At 43.4% G+C, this 17,849-nt stretch overlaps 2 pseudogenes across 2 annotated transcripts in view; both read left to right on the forward strand.

The window, feature by feature from the left end:
• LOC306888652 (cilia- and flagella-associated protein 45-like) overlaps window positions 1-4,147 on the forward strand; it is a 28,285-nt pseudogene extending 24,138 nt beyond the window's left edge. The window contains exons 11-12 of the transcript in view: window positions 3,250-3,474; window positions 4,072-4,147. The product of the transcript in view is annotated as a cilia- and flagella-associated protein 45-like (transcript). The remainder of the gene's footprint in view (window positions 1-3,249; window positions 3,475-4,071) is intronic.
• A 7,059-nt stretch (window positions 4,148-11,206) lies between these two features.
• The window catches only part of LOC306888653 (transforming growth factor beta regulator 1-like), a 22,074-nt pseudogene continuing 15,431 nt past the window's right edge, over window positions 11,207-17,849 (forward strand). The window contains exons 1-10 of the transcript in view: window positions 11,207-11,370; window positions 13,775-13,832; window positions 13,916-13,998; window positions 14,096-14,132; window positions 14,376-14,438; window positions 14,699-14,852; window positions 14,966-15,036; window positions 16,953-17,173; window positions 17,263-17,386; window positions 17,549-17,695. The product of the transcript in view is annotated as a transforming growth factor beta regulator 1-like (transcript). The remainder of the gene's footprint in view (window positions 11,371-13,774; window positions 13,833-13,915; window positions 13,999-14,095; window positions 14,133-14,375; window positions 14,439-14,698; window positions 14,853-14,965; window positions 15,037-16,952; window positions 17,174-17,262; window positions 17,387-17,548; window positions 17,696-17,849) is intronic.

Below are 17,849 nucleotides of genomic sequence, written 5' to 3' on the forward strand. Positions count from 1 at the left end.
TAAAACACGCATTTGAACAGGTCCGTTATATCGACGGCCAACCTCTCCAACCGGCTCGTCCGGTCTCCTATCCATATTTTGCAATTATAAAAGATCGCTTGTATCGAGTGACCCAAGACGCTCAGACAAAGGAAGATACAACGCAGTTATTAGTGCCAACGAGCCGTCGGGAAATGCTTTTCCAGGCGGCTCATTGTAATCCCATGGCTGGACATTTAGGGCAGACAACAACCCTAAATCGCCTCATGGCCCGTTTTTTTTGGCCGGGCATTCACGAGAATGTACGCAGATGGTGCGCGTCTTGTCACGAATGTCAGCTGGTAAATCCACCGGCCTCCCCAAAAGCGCCTTTGCGCCCGCTACCGCTGATGCAGGTCCCCTTCGAAAGAATTGGGATGGACCTCATCGGGCCATTAGAGCGATCAGCGAGAGGACATCGTTTTGCATTAGTTCTGGTGGACTATGCAACCCGATATCCGGAGGCAGTGGCGCTCCGCAGCATTTCTGCCAAGAGTGTCGCGGACGCACTGTTTCGTTTAATCTCCCGAGTGGGGATCCCGAAAGAGATCCTCACTGATCAAGGCACGGCGTTTATGTCACGTACGTTACGCGAACTGTACGAATTATTGGGCATTAAATCAATTCGCACCAGCGTCTATCACCCACAAACGGACGGGCTGGTGGAACGATTTAATCGCAAATTAAAAACCATGATTCGTAAGTTCGTTCACGAAGACGCCAAAAATTTGGATAAGTGGTTGGAACCCCTCTTGTTCGCTGTGCGGGAGGTCCCGCAAGCCTCCACGGGGTTTTCCCCCTTCGAGCTTCTTTATGGTCGTCAGCCCCGAGGGGTTCTTGATGTCCTGAGAGAAACTTGGGAGGACGGACCTTCTCAGAGCAAAAATGAAATTCAGTATGTACTGGACCTGAGAACGAAACTCCACACTTTGGGGCGGCTATCTAGGGAGAATTTGTTACAGGCTCAGGGCAAACAAAGCGGTCATACAACAGGGGAACCAATTTGCGGAAATTTTCACGGGGAGATAAAGTGCTTGTATTGCTCCCAACTTCAAGTTCCAAATTACTTGCGAAGTGGCAAGGACCGTTTGAGGTCACACGGCAAGTTGGAGATCTCGATTATGAGGTGGTGCGAACAGATAGGGGTGGGGCTCATCAAATTTATCACCTCAACCTCCTAAAAAAATGGAGCGAGGCGCAGTCGGTGATGCTGGTGACGGTGGTGAGTGGAGAAGATGATCTCGGGCCAGAAGTGAGCGGCAAAACACAATCTCTCGCTCTGGCCCCAGGAGGAGATCATCTCTCGCCCTCCCAGCTCACTGATGTGGCCAAGTTGCAAGCAGAGTTTGCAGATGTGTTCTCACCCCTACCCGGTCGAACAAATCTCATTCAGCATCATATTGAGACCGAGCCAGGTGTAGTAGTACGCAGTCGGCCATATCGTTTACCTGAACACAAGAAAAAGGTGGTTCAGACGGAATTAGAGGCGATGCTTGAAATGGGAGTAATAGAAGAATCCAACAGTGATTGGGCGAGCCCGATAGTCTTAGTTCCTTAAACGGACGGCTCGGTCCGATTCTGTGTGGATTACCGCAAAATAAATGCTGTGTCGAAATTCGACGCGTATCCCATGCCCCGAGTCGACGAATTGCTTGATCGGCTGGGCACAGCTCGTTTTTATTCGACACTGGATTTGACAAAAGGATATTGGCAGATCCCCTTATCGCCGGTATCTAAAGAAAAAAACGCTTTCACAACGCCGTTTGGATTACACCAATTTGTTACACTTCCGTTCGGCTTGTTCGGGGCACCGGCTACTTTTCAGCGACTCATGGACCGTATTCTCCGGCCCCATGCTGCATATGCTGCTGCGTACCTAGATGATATCATCATCTATAGCAACGACTGGCAGCGGCATATGGAGCACGTGAGGGTTGTCCTGAGAGCGCTGAGGGCGGCCGGGCTCAGGGCTCACGGCCAACCCAAGGAAGTGTGCAGTTGGTTGGGTGGAGGTCAGGTATCTGGGTTTCCACTTGGGTCACGGACAAGTGCGTCCCCAAATTGATAAGACCGCAGCCGTTGCAACTTGTCCGAGACCTAAGACCAAAAAGGAGGTGAGACAGTTCCTGGGGCTGGCGGGATACTATAGAAGGTTTGTGCCTAATTATTCGGACCTCACCAGCCCGCTGACTGATCTCACTAAAAAGGAAGCGCCAGATCCGGTTCAGTCGACGGAGCTGTGTCAGCAGGCTTTTACCCAGGTGAAGGCTGCTCTGTGTGGCGGGCCGCTGTTACATTCTCCTGACTTTTCTCTCCCCTTCTTGTTGCAGACTGACGCATCGGACAGAGGGCTGGGTGCAGTCCTGTCCCAGGAGGTGGAGGGGGAGAAATGGCCGGTGCTGTACATTAGTCGCAAGCTCTCGAAGAGAGAGACTAAGTACAGCACCATAGAGAAGGAGTGTTTGGCCATCAGGTGGGCTGTCCTCACCCTCCGATACTATCTCCTGGGACGAGAATTCACTCTCTGTTCGGACCACGCTCCTCTGCAGTGGCTCCACCGCATGAAGGATACCAACGCGCGGATCACTCGTTGGTATCTGGCTTTACAGCCTTTTAAGTTCCAGGTGGTCCACAGGCCGGGTGTACAGATGGCTGTGGCTGACTTCCTCTCCAGAAATGGGGGGGGGGGGGGGGGCTGCAGGCCGGACGGCTCCCCGGCCTGAGTCGGGCGGTGGGGGTATGTGGCGAGGGGGGCGTGATTCAGCGAGGTCTGCAGCTGGAGAGAGAGCTGAGAGACGAGCTGTGAGTAAGTGGGACAAGTGTAAATGACAAACACCTGTGTCTTGTTCCAGTAAAGTGGCGCAGGGAGACCGCATAAAAGGACCTGGAAAAGGACAGAGAGGGAGAGAGACCGACGGCGGACTGGTGGCTGGAGACTGTGCGGTGGGAACCCCGTGATTGCTTTGGAGAGCCTGTTTGATACTGCGTAGGCAGTGTATTATAGTGAGCGCTGGTAGCGCGTCTTTTTGTTTTGTACGAACCTTGGAATAAAGACACCAGTCTCAGCCTAACCGACCTCGTCCTCTTCCTTCCTGACTATTGACTTCGTTACATCCACAAACATCAATAAATTTACCTTAATTGCTGACAGAACATTTAGTCTTTAAACTGGAAGAGGAGAGAATGGACAAAGATACCACTGAAGATTTATGCTGTGTACTGCTTTTCCAGGGCACATCAGGAGCTCATTGAGAAAGAACGAGAAAAAGAGGAGCAACAGCATCAAAAAATCCAAAGGCATGCTGAGGCTGTGAGGCATCAGGTACGGGAGAGAGAGATGCAGGCCATCACCCAGCGCAGAGAGCTGTTCCGAGAGGGCGAGCGGCTGGAAGAAGAGGCACGCAATCGCAGAGCACGACTGGACGAGATTAAAGAAAAGAAGCTGAGGGAACTCAAGTATGTCCTTACACTAAAGTAGACAGAAAAAAATATGTATAAAATTACATAAAAGACAGTATGAAAATAACTTAAATAATTATTGATTACATACAGGAGAGAAGACATAGTGGCCTAAGAAGTGTTTAGACACTTACAACATATTTAAAAATATATGAATTTCTTTGCATTAGCTAAAAAAATATTTTTTATTGCATTCAGGCCTGTTGGTAATGGGCTTGCAAGTAAGAACAGGTCTAATGGCAAAAATATCTTCTTTTTTTTCTTCTTTTTTACGTCAAAATGTGTCTTAATATTTGAACCACATCTTTGTGTCTACATCCTTTCCAAGTGGATAAACAGAGAGAAATCCGCTTGCTATACAAAAACAGGAAGGGAAGTGTGTTTGCCCAATTTTTCTGCTATTTGAGGTTTTTTTATGTAATTAAAAAGACATTAATACTGTATGCATGTATGATAGGGGTCATGTGAAAGAGAAACAAAGAGACTCACGAAAGTTTCTTGTAAGTTCCCAGAGAGATATTTTGTTGAGGTCATGCAATGGTCACACCAATCTTGTAGTTATGAACACCATCACTTTTTTACTTTTAACCACAGGGCAGCTGGGCTGTCAGACAAGTACTACAAGGAAGTGGGGCGTAAGGTTCGAGTCCCTCCAGCTCTTTTAAACTGAAGAACGGAAGAAATGGAAGAGATCAACCAAATAAACAAACAATACATTTGTTGTTTGGCTTGACATATGAACTCCCCAGTGTAAAGATATGTTTTGGCAGGATTTGTGGAAAAGATTACATCACTTAAGAAAAGGTTAAACAAAATACACGTCAAGGCATGTGTGGTTTGTGGTCTGTGTGAAAAGTGCACTGCTGAATATTCTGACAAGAATGTAGGACAAACTAAAACTGTAATTTTTATGGAAACTTTTATGGCATGAATTTAAATGAATATGTAATCACATTTGTAATTTTGTATTTATTAACTTTAATATCAAAGAACACAGTACAGTTAAAACTAATTAATACATGCTTTAGTAGTCAAAATAATTTTTCATTAAAATATATGCATGCACAGTTTTTTTAAAACATACTTTTAAGATTTCAAGTACACTGCAAATGCACATTTAATACAATTAAGCACAATTCTTTTTCACAGTGGATACTAGTTCTAAGAAGTTTTCCTGTTGTTCTAAGTACAGTACTTTCTATTTGCACTCCTACAGACAAGGGTTATGAAAGCTTCAGATCACAAATATAACTACCTCTCAATGTACTTTCCTCTGACAGGACCTTTAGTTAAATTTAGATGAAACAGTTTAATTTAAGTAATGTGGGTCGAGGTAGCATCATGGCATAATATGCAGGGCATTACATAAATGAGCAACAGCATGACACTATGAACCTGATGATCTGAATAGTAAAGGCAAATGTTTTACCTGTATTTTTGGATAAACCAACCTCTCTGTATCACTGATTAATCCAGGCAGAGGTGGAGGATAACTCAAACATGGAGTTTTAATCAAATAAAAGATGAACAACATGGAACACACAGAAGGATATAAAACTGGTAAATGAAAAAATAACAAAATAACCGGAACAAAGAGAGTCTCTTCAAATGACTAGAAACAGAAGGTGTGTGTAAACTGGGTAATACCTGAAATATCACCATGAAACTAGGAAGCAAGGCAGCAACAACAGGCATATCTTATTATTTCTGTAAATATCTTTGCGGTCCCACTTTATATTAAGTGGCCTTAACTACTGTGTACTTACATTTAAACTAATCATTTGATACAATGCACTTATTGTGTACATATATGTTTTTACATTGTACTTACATTTAAAAAAAAAAAAAATACCTGGATGTAATTACATCTGTAATGTACTTATATTTATAGTTACACTGTTGACCCATCCCTCACACCTTAACCCACCCTTAAATCTACCCATACCACCAAATCTGTCCCTAACCTTACCCGTATCCCAGTACCAGCAAGTGTTTTGTAATACAATATGAACACAATAGGTACATTTTTCCACTTTATAAAACTTGCTGTCTCTTCTTGGGAAGTCGTGGCCTAATGGTTAGAGTCGGACTCGTAATCCAAAGGTTTCGGGTTTGATTCTCGGACCGGCAGGGATTGTAGGTGGGGGGAGTGAATGTACAGCGCTCTCTCCACCCTCAATACCACGACTGAGGTGCCCTTGAGCAAGGCACCGAACCCCTAACTGCTCCCCGGGCGCCGCAGCATAAATGGCTGCCCACTGCTCCGGGTGTGTGTTCACTGCTGTGTGTGTGCACTATGGATGGGTTAAATGCAGAGCACGAATTCCGAGTATGGGTCACCATACTTGGCCGTATGTCACTTCACTTCACTTCACTTTAAACCCTGCAGATAGTCACATCTACCTACTATTAAACATTTCATATATGCAACTTATTTAACTTCATATGAAATGCATGACAAAACAAAACAATGTGAACTATTCTCTTTATATGTTAATTTGAGCTCTCCCTTCATATCTAGCTTTAAATTAAATTGTGATTGAATTACTTGAATTGACCATTGTATGTACCCTTCACTAACTGACTTGTGGAAGGGTCCTTCGTAGAAAGATTATTTTGTAATACCCGTACAGATGATGTTCCCTTCCCAAAGTGCCCTTCAAGGGTGCAAAAATGGCATTTAGAATTTGCCCTGGGTCAAACAGTGACACTATGCAGTTTTTTTTTTTTTTTACTTTGGTAGTCACAACAATACACATATGTGTGGCTTAACAGGTGATTATACATGATTTTGTGTTGTTATTGAATACTTTTCCACTTAACATGCCAACTTGGAACAAAAGCTTATAGAAAACCCTAAGGCTAACATATTCATATTAAAAGCCAAAAAACTTCAATTTTGATTTCATGGGGACTTACAGTGGGGGGAAATTTTATTTGATCCCCTGCTGATTTTGTATGTTTGCCCAGTGACAAAGAAATGATCAGTCTATAATTTTAATGATAGATTTATTTGAATAGTGAGAGACCGAATAACAAAAAAATCCAGAAAAATGCAAAAAGTTATAAATTGATTTGCATTATAATTCTGTTAGGGAAGCAGACTTCACATAAAGGCTTAATACAAAGTAGTGATGTTTATTGACAGCAGAGCAATTCAAAGGATGATGAGACGGTGAGTATGGAATGCAGATATACTTCGGATGAAGAGATGAGTGGATAACTTGACTGACTTGTCTTGGCAGGAACTCGTGGATGAAGAGAGGACCACACACCTCACTGTTTGAAGACAGCTTTCTTGATTGGAGAACCAGGAACCAGGAGACGGACAAACACAACGCTTGGAGAGATCACAAGAGGTAAGTACACAGGCAGGTAGGTAACAGGTAAGTCGCTGAGATAGCATATAGGAGTCCACTTGACGTTTGAGTGCAGTGAGGTGTGTGGCTTTATGGTGAGGGGTGATGAGTTTCAGATTGTGACCATCCAAGACACGGCCCGCTCCAGAGGGCCGAAAACCCCAACGTCGTGGTGGTCTACCTCTTCCTCTGGGGGCTGGTCAATCTGGGTGAGTGGAGTGGAATTCCTCAAGTAGTGTAGGGTCCAAGATGTCATCTCTGGGGACCCATGACCTCTCCTCTGGACCATAATCCTCCCAGTTGACGAGATACTCCAAGCGACCACCACAGTGCTGGGAGTCCAGGATCTCCTTTACCTTATAGATGGCTCCGTCCTCCAGTATCAGTGGGAGAGGGGGTTCTTCACTCGGACCAGGCTCTGTGGAGGGAGAGACAGGAGAGTGATAAGGTTTCAGGAGTGACACGTGAAAGGTGGAATGGATTTTGTATTGTGGTGGTAATTGTAGTTGGAAAGTGACCGGGTTGATTTGTCTCAGGATGGTGAAGGGGCCAACATATCTGGGACTGAGCTTTTTGCAGGGCAGGCGCATTCGGATGTCTCTTGTTGACAGCCAGACCTTCTGTCCTGGTTGATACTGTGGGGCTTCGGACCTACAAAGGTCTGCTGTCATCTTGTGCCTGAGAACTGCACGTTGGAGTTGATGGTGAGCATTGTCCCAGACCCTCTCACTCTCTCGGAACCAGTAGTTGACCGCATGTACTTCCGACGGTTCCCCCGACCAGGGGAATAGCAGTGGCTGGTAACGGAGTACACACTGGAAGGGAGTGAGTCCAGTAGAAGCTTGTCGTAGGGAATTTTGGGTGTACTCGGCCCAGCCAATGAACTGGTTCCAAGAATCCTGGTGGCTATGGCAGAAGGTTCGTAGGAAGCGACCGATCTCCTGGATCTTCCTCTCCGTCTGCCTGTTCGTCTGCGGATGGTAGCCTGATGATAGACTTACGGTCACACCTAGGAGTTTAAAGAAGCCTCTCCATACTCTGGAGATGAATTGTGGGCCTCGATCAGACACGATGTCTTTTGGAATGCCGAAGTATCTGAAGACGTAGTTGAATAATAACTCGGCCGTCTCCATGGCTGTAGGTAGACCTCTGAGGGGAAGAAGTCGACAAGACTTAGAAAATCGGTCCACAATCACCAATACACATGTGTTACCATCTGATGCAGGCAGGTCGGTGATGAAATCTACCCCTAGGTGTGACCACTAGGTTGGGAACGGTCAGCGGGAGGAGTTTGCCTGCTGGTAAATGGCGAGGGCTTTTGGAAACAGCGCATTCCGCGCAGCCCAGGACGAACCTTCTCACATTCCTGGCCATGTTGGGCCACCAGTATCAATCCTTCAGCAGCGAGAGGGTGCTGTTGGCCCCTGGGTGGCCAGTGCCCAGAGAATTGTGAACGGAGCGGATGGTAGAAGTGCGTTGTGTTCTAGGAACGTACTGTACACCAGGTGGGCAGCCCGGCGGAGTGGCTGTGGAGGCATTGGCCGGAGTATCTGGCTCAGGATTCCAATGAATGGGACAGGCAATGATTCTTTCTTGAATGATAGGCTCTGGTTCTTCATCGTTTTCCTCAGGAGCATGGATACGGGATAAGGCGTCGGCCTTTACATTTCTGGGCCCTGGGTGATACGTGATAGAGAAATTGAACCGGATAAAAAAAAGAGTGCCCAGCGGGCCTGGCGGGGATTGAGCCGTTTGGCATCTCGCAGGTATTGTAGGTTTTTATGGTCTGGTGAGGACTGTAAAGGGGTGTTGTGCACCTTCCAGCCAATGCCTCCATTCTTCGAGGGCTAGCTTGATTGCCAGAAGTTCCCGATTGCCGATGTCATAATTTCTCTCCGCCAGGCTGAATTTCTTGGAAAAGAAGGCACATGGATGGAGTTTGGCTGGAGTCCCCTGCTGCTTAGAGAGAACTGCTTCTACTCCTGAAGTGGAGGTGTTGACCTCTACAATAAAGGGTCTTTGGGGATCTGGATGCATGAGGATTGGAGCATGGGAGAAAGCTTCCTTCAACTTCTCAAAAGCTTCCGTGGAGGCTGGTGTCCAGGACAGATACTTGGGCCTATTGCGTAGAAGGTTGGTAAGAGGACTGGTTAAGAGGACTTAATACTGGTAGGTACTGGCCAGGTCTGGATGGCATCCACCTTCCCCTCGTCCATTCGGATGCCACAACTGTCGATGATGTATCCCAAGAACTGTACTGAGGGTTGATGGAATGAACATGTCTCGGCTTTGGGGAACAGATGGAAATGAGGATGTCATCGATGTACACCAGGACGAACTGGTGTAGATACTCTGAGCACCTCGTGCATGAAATCCTGGAATACGGAGGGGGCGTTGACAAGGCCATACGGCATAACCAAATATTCATAGTGGCCGGTGGGTGTTACAAAGGCTGTCTTCCACTCGTCTCCCTCGCATATCTGGGTGAGGTTATACGCGCTGCAGAGGTCTAACTTTAGTGAAAATGGTGGCACCACAAAGATGTTCTAGAGCAGCTGGGAAGAGAGGAAGAGGGTAACGGAATTTAACTGTTATGTTGTGTAGTGCCCGGTAATCGATGCAAGGCCGCAAGCCTCCGTCCTTCTTGGCCACAAAGAAAAAACTCGAAGCAGCAGGGGAGGTGGAAGGGCAGATGTAACCTTGCTTAAGAGCCTCACTGACATACTCCTCCATGGCCTTCTGTTCTGGAAGTGACAGGGGGTAGATTTTACCCTTGGGCACTGGCTCACCTGGTATGAGATCGATCGCACAGTCCCATGGCCGATGAGGAGGTAATTGAGAGGCCCTCTTCAGGCTGAATACATCTCTGAAGTGGGCATAACAGGTGGGTATGTCGACGGATTGCTTCTCAACTGGAATCTCTATGGACGTTGAATTCACTGGGATTGCCTGAACAGGTTGGTTGAGTGGTTGCGGAATTCCAGGGAAACAGTCTGGGAAACAGTGATTGTCCCACTTCAGGACTTCTCCGGTGCACCAATAGATCTGTGGTTCATGTTGTACAAACCATGGACGCCCGAGAATGATGTCGGTGTGCGCGCCCTCCAGAACCAGTAGGTGAATGCTCTCCTCTTGTAACTGACCTATTCTTAATTGAACGGGACCGGTGCTGAATCTGACTGTGCTTCGTCCGATGGGCTTTCCGGTTATCGAGTGGATTTGGTAGACTGTCTGGTTGGCAATGGTCGAGAGCTTGAGTTGGCGGCAGAGGCTCCCTAATATGAAGTTCCCGACGGACACAGAATCAAGGAGGGACTGGACTGGAATGGATATGTTGGGGGTAGTAAGCATGACTACAGTTGTGAGCAGCTTCATATTTTGAGTGATGTGTTGAATGACACTTACCAAATGTTGAGGAGGGTGAACAGGGCATGTGGATCTTATATGCCCATTATTTCCACAATACAGGCACAATCCATTCCCCAGTCGCCTCTGCCACTCAGAGTCAGACAGATGAATGTTGTCAGTTTGCATGGGTTCATGGACAGGTTCTGGAGGGAGACTTGCCTCTGGGTGGCGGACAGGAGGAGAACAACGGGTTAATGACGGCTGCTCAGCAAAACAAGACTGCATGCACATAGAGCATCGGATGGTTTGTTGAATAAAGCTCTCCAAACCGCAGGAGTCATCATAACTGGCAAGCTGCAAGCACAATCTGGGTTCCAAAACTTGCCGAAAGGTGGTTAGAAGGGCACTCTCATTCCATCCACTGGCCGCCACCAGGGTCCTAAACTGGAGGGCATAATCATAGATGGATCTGGTACCCTGGCGGAGATGGTAGAGTTGATCGCTGATGGAAGGATCACCAAAAAAATTGTTTCAGCCCATTGGAGTGCTTTACCAGTTAAGAGGGATACGATGAAGGCTATTTTAGATTTTTCGGTGGGATACAGATGCGGTTGCATATCAATGTTCAGCAAACACTACAGAAGGAACCCATTGCACTCCTCCGCCACGCCAGAGAAGGGTGCTGGTCTGGCCATGGGACTGGAGATCATTGGTGCCGAAGAAACAGTGGTACTGGTGACTGAGGTGATCGGGGGTGCTGGTGGTGGTGATGGAACAAGAACTTGTCGGAGGTGGTCCACGTGTTCCTGAAAGGGATCGGGATTGCTCATGCTGCACCTTCGGTGTTGGTCCGGTCTTCTGTTAGGGAAGCAAACTTCACACAAAGGATTAATACAAAGTAGTGATGTTTATTGACAGCAGAGCAATTCAACAGATGAGACGGTGAGTATGGAATGCAGATATACTTCAGATGAAGAGATGAATGGATAACTTGACTGACTTGTCTTGACAGGAACTCGTGGATGAAGAGAGGACCACGCACTTCACTGTTTGAAGACAGCTTTCTTGACTGGAGAATCAGGAACCAGGAGAAGGAGTCAGAGTCCAAGATGGAGGCGGATGGACAGGGCAGTTATTCACTGTTTCCAGCACTGGACAGCATGAGCAGCCATGAAATGAAAACCTTATTTACCAAACACCCTGTTCATTTAGACACAAACGCAAGGAAACCTGTTTTATGTAACTGCATGGAAATACCCCGCGGAAAAACCCTTGTTGTTTTTAGGACAAGTCCCATAAAAATAAGTACTGTTGAAATGATGGTATCATACATAAAAAAGTAATAAATACGTATGCTACCGTAGTGCCATTGTATTCTGCGTAACTTAAGTATATGTTTTATAATTAGCTTCACCCCATACATCACATACAGGGTAAAAGCTGTCTCCCTTGTGAAAAAGAGAGGATTACTCTTAGCATACTTTTAAGAATAATACTTTTTACAGAAATAGTATACTTTAAAAGAGTATCAAACTGAACAAATTGAAACTATTTCTTTTGCTTTTTTTTTCTTCAAATTACATGTCATTTGCAATTAAATTAAATTTTGAAGTTTAAATTTGAACCTAGAATATACAGTGCTTCACCGTCATTTCTATTGAAACCTGCATGCCGTGTGTTTAAATTTAATTTTATTTGTTTCATATACCTACATGATTTGATGTACACTAATTTACAAGTGCACATTCAATATAATTAAATGCACTTCTTTTTTTACAAGTGTTATGAGTCTCACTGGGTTTATTTGGTATGAATTAATGTTAATTTATTGCTATTGAAGTACTATGAATAATAGTTAAACTGATAACTGAGATTACTCAGTAGCATTACGTGGCCTAAAATCCAATATTAGAACTATGGTGGATGTATGTGTATGTGAATATATGTTGTCATATATGTGATATACAGTGGGTACGGAAAGTATTCAGACCCCCTTAAATGTTTCACTCTTTGTTATATTGCAGCCATTTGCTAAAATCATTTAAGTTCTTTTTTTTTCCTCATTAATGTGCACACAGCACCCCATATTGACAGAAAAACGCAGAATTGTTGACATTTTTGCAAATTTATTAAAAAAGAAAAACTGAAATAATCACATTGTCCTAAGTATTCAGACCCTTTGCTCAGTATTTAGTAGAAGCACCCTTTTGATCTAATACAGCCATGAGTCTTTTTGAGAAAGATGCAACAAGTTTTTCACACCTGGATTTGGGGATCCTCTGCCATTCCTCCTTGCAGATCCTCTCCAGTTCTGTCAGGTTGGATGGTAAACGTTGGTGGACAGCCATTTTTAGGTCTCTCCGGAGATACTCAATTGGGTTTAAGTCAGGGCTCTGGCTGGGCCATTCAAGAACAGTCACGGAGTTGTTGTAAAGCCACTCCTTCGTTATTTTAGCTGTGTGCTTAGGGTCATTGTCTTGTTGGAAGGTAAACCTTTGGCCCAGTCTGAGGTCCTGAGCACTCTGCAGAAGGTTTTTGTCCAGGATATCCCTGTACTTGGCCGCATTCATCTTTCCTTCGATTGCAACCAGTCGTCCTGTCCCTGCAGCTGAAAAACACCCCCACAGCATGATGCTGCCACCACCATGCTTCACTGTTGGGACTGTATTGGACAGGTGATGAGCAGTACCTGGTTTTCTCCACACATACCGCTTAGAATTAAGGCCAAAAAGTTCTATCTTGGTCTCATCAGACCAGAGAATCTTATTTCTCACCATCTTGTGGTCCTTCAGGTGTTTTTTTGTGTCTTGCACTGAGGAGAGGCTTCCGTCGGGCCACTCTGCCATAAAGCCCCGACTGGTGGAGGGCTGCAGTGATGTTTGACTTTCTACAACTTTCTCCCATCTCCCGACTGCATCTCTGGAGCTCAGCCACAGTGATCTTTGGGTTCTTCTTTAGCTCTCTCACCAAGGCTCTTCTCCCCCGATAGCTCAGTTTGGCCGGACGGCCAGCTCTAAGAAGGGTTCTGGTCGTCCCAAACGTCTTCCATTTAAGGATTATGGAGGCCACTGTGCTCTTAGGAACCTTAAGTGCAGCATAATTTTTTTGTAACCTTGGCCAGATCTGTGCCTTGCCACAATTCTGTCTCTGAGCTCTTCAGGCAGTTCCTTTGACCAGACATGCACTGTGAGCTGTAAGGTCTTATATAGACAGGTGTGTGGCTTTCCTAATCAAGTCCAGTCAGTATAATCAAACACAGCTAGACTCAAATGAAGGTGTAGAACCATCTCAAGGATGATCAGAAGAAATGGACAGCACCTGAGTTAAATATAGGAGTGTCACAGCAAAGGGTCTGAATACTTAGGACCATGTGATATTTAAGTTTTTATTTTTTAATAAATCTTCAAAAATGTCAACAATTCTGTGTTTTTCTGTCAATATGGGGTGCTGTGTGTACATTAATGAGGAAAAAAAATGAACTTAAATGATTTTAGCAAATGGCTGCAATATAACAAAGAGTGAAAAATTGAAGGGGGTCTGAATACTTTCCGTACCCACTGTATGTCTCATACCGCTGCTCTTTTTTTCAGTGAAACCCCCAGTGAGGTGGCAGATAAACCGAATCTCACTTGGCTCAATGCCGCTCAGGTAAACATCTCCCTTAAATAATGCTGATGTTATATCACATACATTTCTTGTGATCAAATCAATGAATTTTCTGATTGTTTAAGATTGTTCTTGAAGAAGCTGGGTGGCCCATGCACATCAAGGACATCAAGCAGCGGATCATTGATCGTGGACTGGTGCAGTCAAAGTATAGAAATCATTTTAAAACAATTTACATTTCCTTCAAAATTACAACGCCATGCACAAATGTCAAGATAATCAATGTTTCTGTAATTATTTTGCAGTGCAAAGTCAAGCCTCGAGGCAGTCATGTATTGAGAGGTAAGACTCGAAGTCTGGCTCAAATTTATTTATGATTCTGTCATGTCTGTCATGCCGTTACCTGTCAGTCATGTACCATATTTACTTTGTTTTCCATTCAGTACCAGCAATGTGTTTAATTTAAGTACATGATTTCATTTGTATTTGTCTCTCATATTTACATTCATAAAGTTTTAGAATGAGTAATATAGGAAAAAGGGGTAAAGTCTGCGGCATTTGCTTTACTTTTATGGTGTGTTACAGACACAGAAAGGGAGCAGACGCTTCAAGAGGATTGAAAGCAGAAATGGAGTTTTTGCCCTGTTGGTAAGTCAATAAGCACATGTCAGTTAGCTGACAGTGATTAGAAACAGTTTGTATTAGGAAAAACACCTCATCGTGTTGTTGTTTACTGTTTACTCCTTTTTAGCAAACTTTCCAATCTATATATATTTTCCAATATATATATATTTTCCAATATATATATATATATATATATATATATATATATATATATATATATATATATATATATATGTGTGTGTGTGTATATGATCTCAATTTATATTTTATGTGGTCAACTTTTTTTCGGCTCCGGTTCGTCCATTGGAACCCCTGCCTTTCCCCATGAGCCACTCTGAATCCAGGCCTAAAGTCAGGAAGGGGCCTCACAAGAACCAAAATGAGAAGTGCCGGCTGAAGTACATGCATCTGCGCAAAGCTGCCCATGCTATGATATTTGTAAGTAAAATTTATTTTAGTTTTTATACCAAAAATTAACCAAAAATATGAAATTGCCTACTTTGGACATTATCATGATAAGCATCCCTGAATTTGTGCCCATTATTTCACAGGAGAATGCAGCACTGTATGATGAGATTGCTCACCTGGAAGAGAAGTTTGTTCAGGCAAAAGAAGAAAGGAGGTACATCCACGCTCAGTTATCTTTATTACAAAATATACTTACATTTACATTTACATTTAGTCATTTGGCAGACGCTTTTATCCAAAGCGACTTACAATTGGGGAATATAAAAAGCGATTCATCTTGAAGAGGCAGTCAGACAGAGGAAGTGCTCGTAACACCAAGTCTCAGTCATTGTTCAAATAAGTACAAACTAGTAGGTGGAGAGAAAGATAGAGGGAAAGTTTTTTTTTTTTTTTTTTTTTTTTTTTTGGAGTTTAGGATGAAGTCAAGGACTGCCGAAAGAGATGAGTTTTCAGTTGTTGCTTGAAGGTTGCCAGAGATCCGGCGTTCCGGATAGGGGTGGGTACTTGATTGAAAATGAAAATTCACATTACTTAATCATGTTATTTTTAAAAGAAGATGCTGTACTGAAAATCAGAGGAGCTTCAGAGTCTTTTTTTTCTCCCAAAAGAAACGAATACTTTTATTCTGTAATGATGTATGAAAGTGACAGTGAAGACGCTTATAATGTTGCAAACTATTTCTATTTAAAATAAATTATAAAGTACCCACCCCCCCAAAAAAAACAAATTTATTTAAAAAAAAAAGCATCACAGTTCCCACAAAAATATTAAACTACACAACTGTTTCCAATATAGATAATAATAGCAATGTTTCTTCAGTTCCAAATAAGCATATTATAATTATTTTTGAAGATTAGATTGATTTCATGTAACATTGAAGATTGGAGTAATTGCTGCTGAAAATTCAGCCTTGTCATCACAGGAATAAATTATCTTTAAATTATATAATTATAATTATATCTATTTAAATTGTAACAATATTTCACAATATATTTGGTGACATAAATGCAGCCTTGTTGAGCAGAGGAGACTTCTTTTAAAAACTATAACCAAAAAAGAATGTAATTAATGTAATGGCATAATAATAATAATAAAGGTTAAAATGGAACTGTTTTAGTATGATTTGTCAACTAGATCAAATATCTAAGGGACAATTGATAACAGGCTGTTGAATCATTAGAAAATATTTATTCTTATATTATGGATACCCCACCTCAAATATTGTTCAGATTCATCAGGTTTTTGTCCTTAAAACTCTCTTGTGAGTAGGATTCTTTTCTTGCGCATCTCATCCAACACCACCGTTGCAAATTCCAAAACGTCATTTTAGACCTAGCTATGGAGGCTTGAGCAGTTGAAATCAGATTGATATTAAGTTATTAGAGAGAGAGATAGAGATTAAGTGTGTGTGTGTGTGAGAATTCCCAGAGTATGTGCATCTCTCAGCAGTGTTCGGTAGCAGCATCTCTAGCATAACTGTAAGCTCATCTGAACAACTACGGTGCTGTTATTACCTCGCTAGTGAGAAATGTTGTTGCTCTTAAGTTGTTGAACTATTTTACTGATAAAATCAGAACAGCACAGACAACAGTGTGCAGTGTACAGTGTGTCTGTACTGTCTCTGTGTGCATTTGTGAGGGAGAGAGCGCGAGAGAAGAGTATGTGCTTTCCGTACATAAATTTTGTGGCAAAAAACATGGAAATAAATTGATTTATTTTTCTTGGCCAGTGTCATTGTGGGTTTTGGCTAGTTTGCGGTTTAAGCTGTAAGGAATTTATATAGACACCTTCCAGGGACTATTTTAGCTGTGTGTTTCCAATGATTCGTCTAGGATTTTTTCCAGCTGTGGTGGCAGGACTCCGAATTTATTTGAACTAAAAAAAGACAAGTAAACAGTAATTAATAAAATAAGAACAAATGCATAAATGACAAGCAATAGCACAAACAAAAACAATAAGATTCAGTAATCTAATAATTATAATTAATAATAATCGGTAATCTAATTATCTTTAGTTGCATTCCCGACTCCTAAGATACAGTCCACTTACTCTCTCACTCTGCTTCTCCAGATTCCTGCTGAAGTCTTTGTTGCAGTATCAGTCTCTGGCTGAAGGAGAATCTATCCCGACTCCCAGCTGCAGCACACACACACCTGCCGCGTTGAGCTCCAGCACACCAGGGGGCATTGCTCTACCAGGGAGTCACAACCAGGCCACTGGACTCTCAGGATCTGACGACAGCCTTTTGAACAAACCCAAAAAAGAAAGAAAAGACAGGGGAAGAGAGAACGGCAGGGAAGAACATGAGTGTTTTCTATCATATATGTGTCTGTATTTTAAAACTGCAGATTCAATGCAATTCTATTTGCTCAACTCCTAGTCATGAAGAAGATTTGTAAGAAAAGGAAAGTTGCAGAAGGAGGAGTGCGCAAGTTCGTGCAGCCCATCTCGCTGGACTCTTCGGGGAGGTGCTTGGTAGACGCACTGTGTACAGCCTTGGGGAGGTCAGAAACTCACCCAGCACTAATGGGATATTGTAAAGGTCATAAGTTGTTTTCTTCACAGTGAGGCAGCAGTCATTAGTTCATATTTATATATTAGCAGTTTTTAAGAGTGAAAGGTTTCATTGCTGAAGAAGAGCTCATAAGTTTGTGTTTTTATCGTAGATCATAACTGACAGGGCTCTGTTTCATGATGAAACTGCTATCTATCCTGTGGGGTTCAGCAGCACGAGAGTTCTTGCCAGCATGAAGAACCCTGATTAGAAGTGTCTCTACACCTGCCAAATCAAAGATGGTGGTCAAGGACCACAGGTGCACAACTATGCATATGTATACTCATGGATAGTTGACCTGATGTTGACACATCCTGTGGTTTGACTGGGGTTGCAAAGGCGTGGACAATGTCAGGTAAATGTTCAGAAACTTTCCAGAAATTCCTGGATTGTTTGCTAAATTTACTGGAAAT

This window comes from Barbus barbus (genome assembly GCF_936440315.1).
Source record: "Barbus barbus genome assembly, chromosome: 22".
NCBI classification, from domain to species: Eukaryota; Metazoa; Chordata; class Actinopteri; order Cypriniformes; family Cyprinidae; genus Barbus; species Barbus barbus.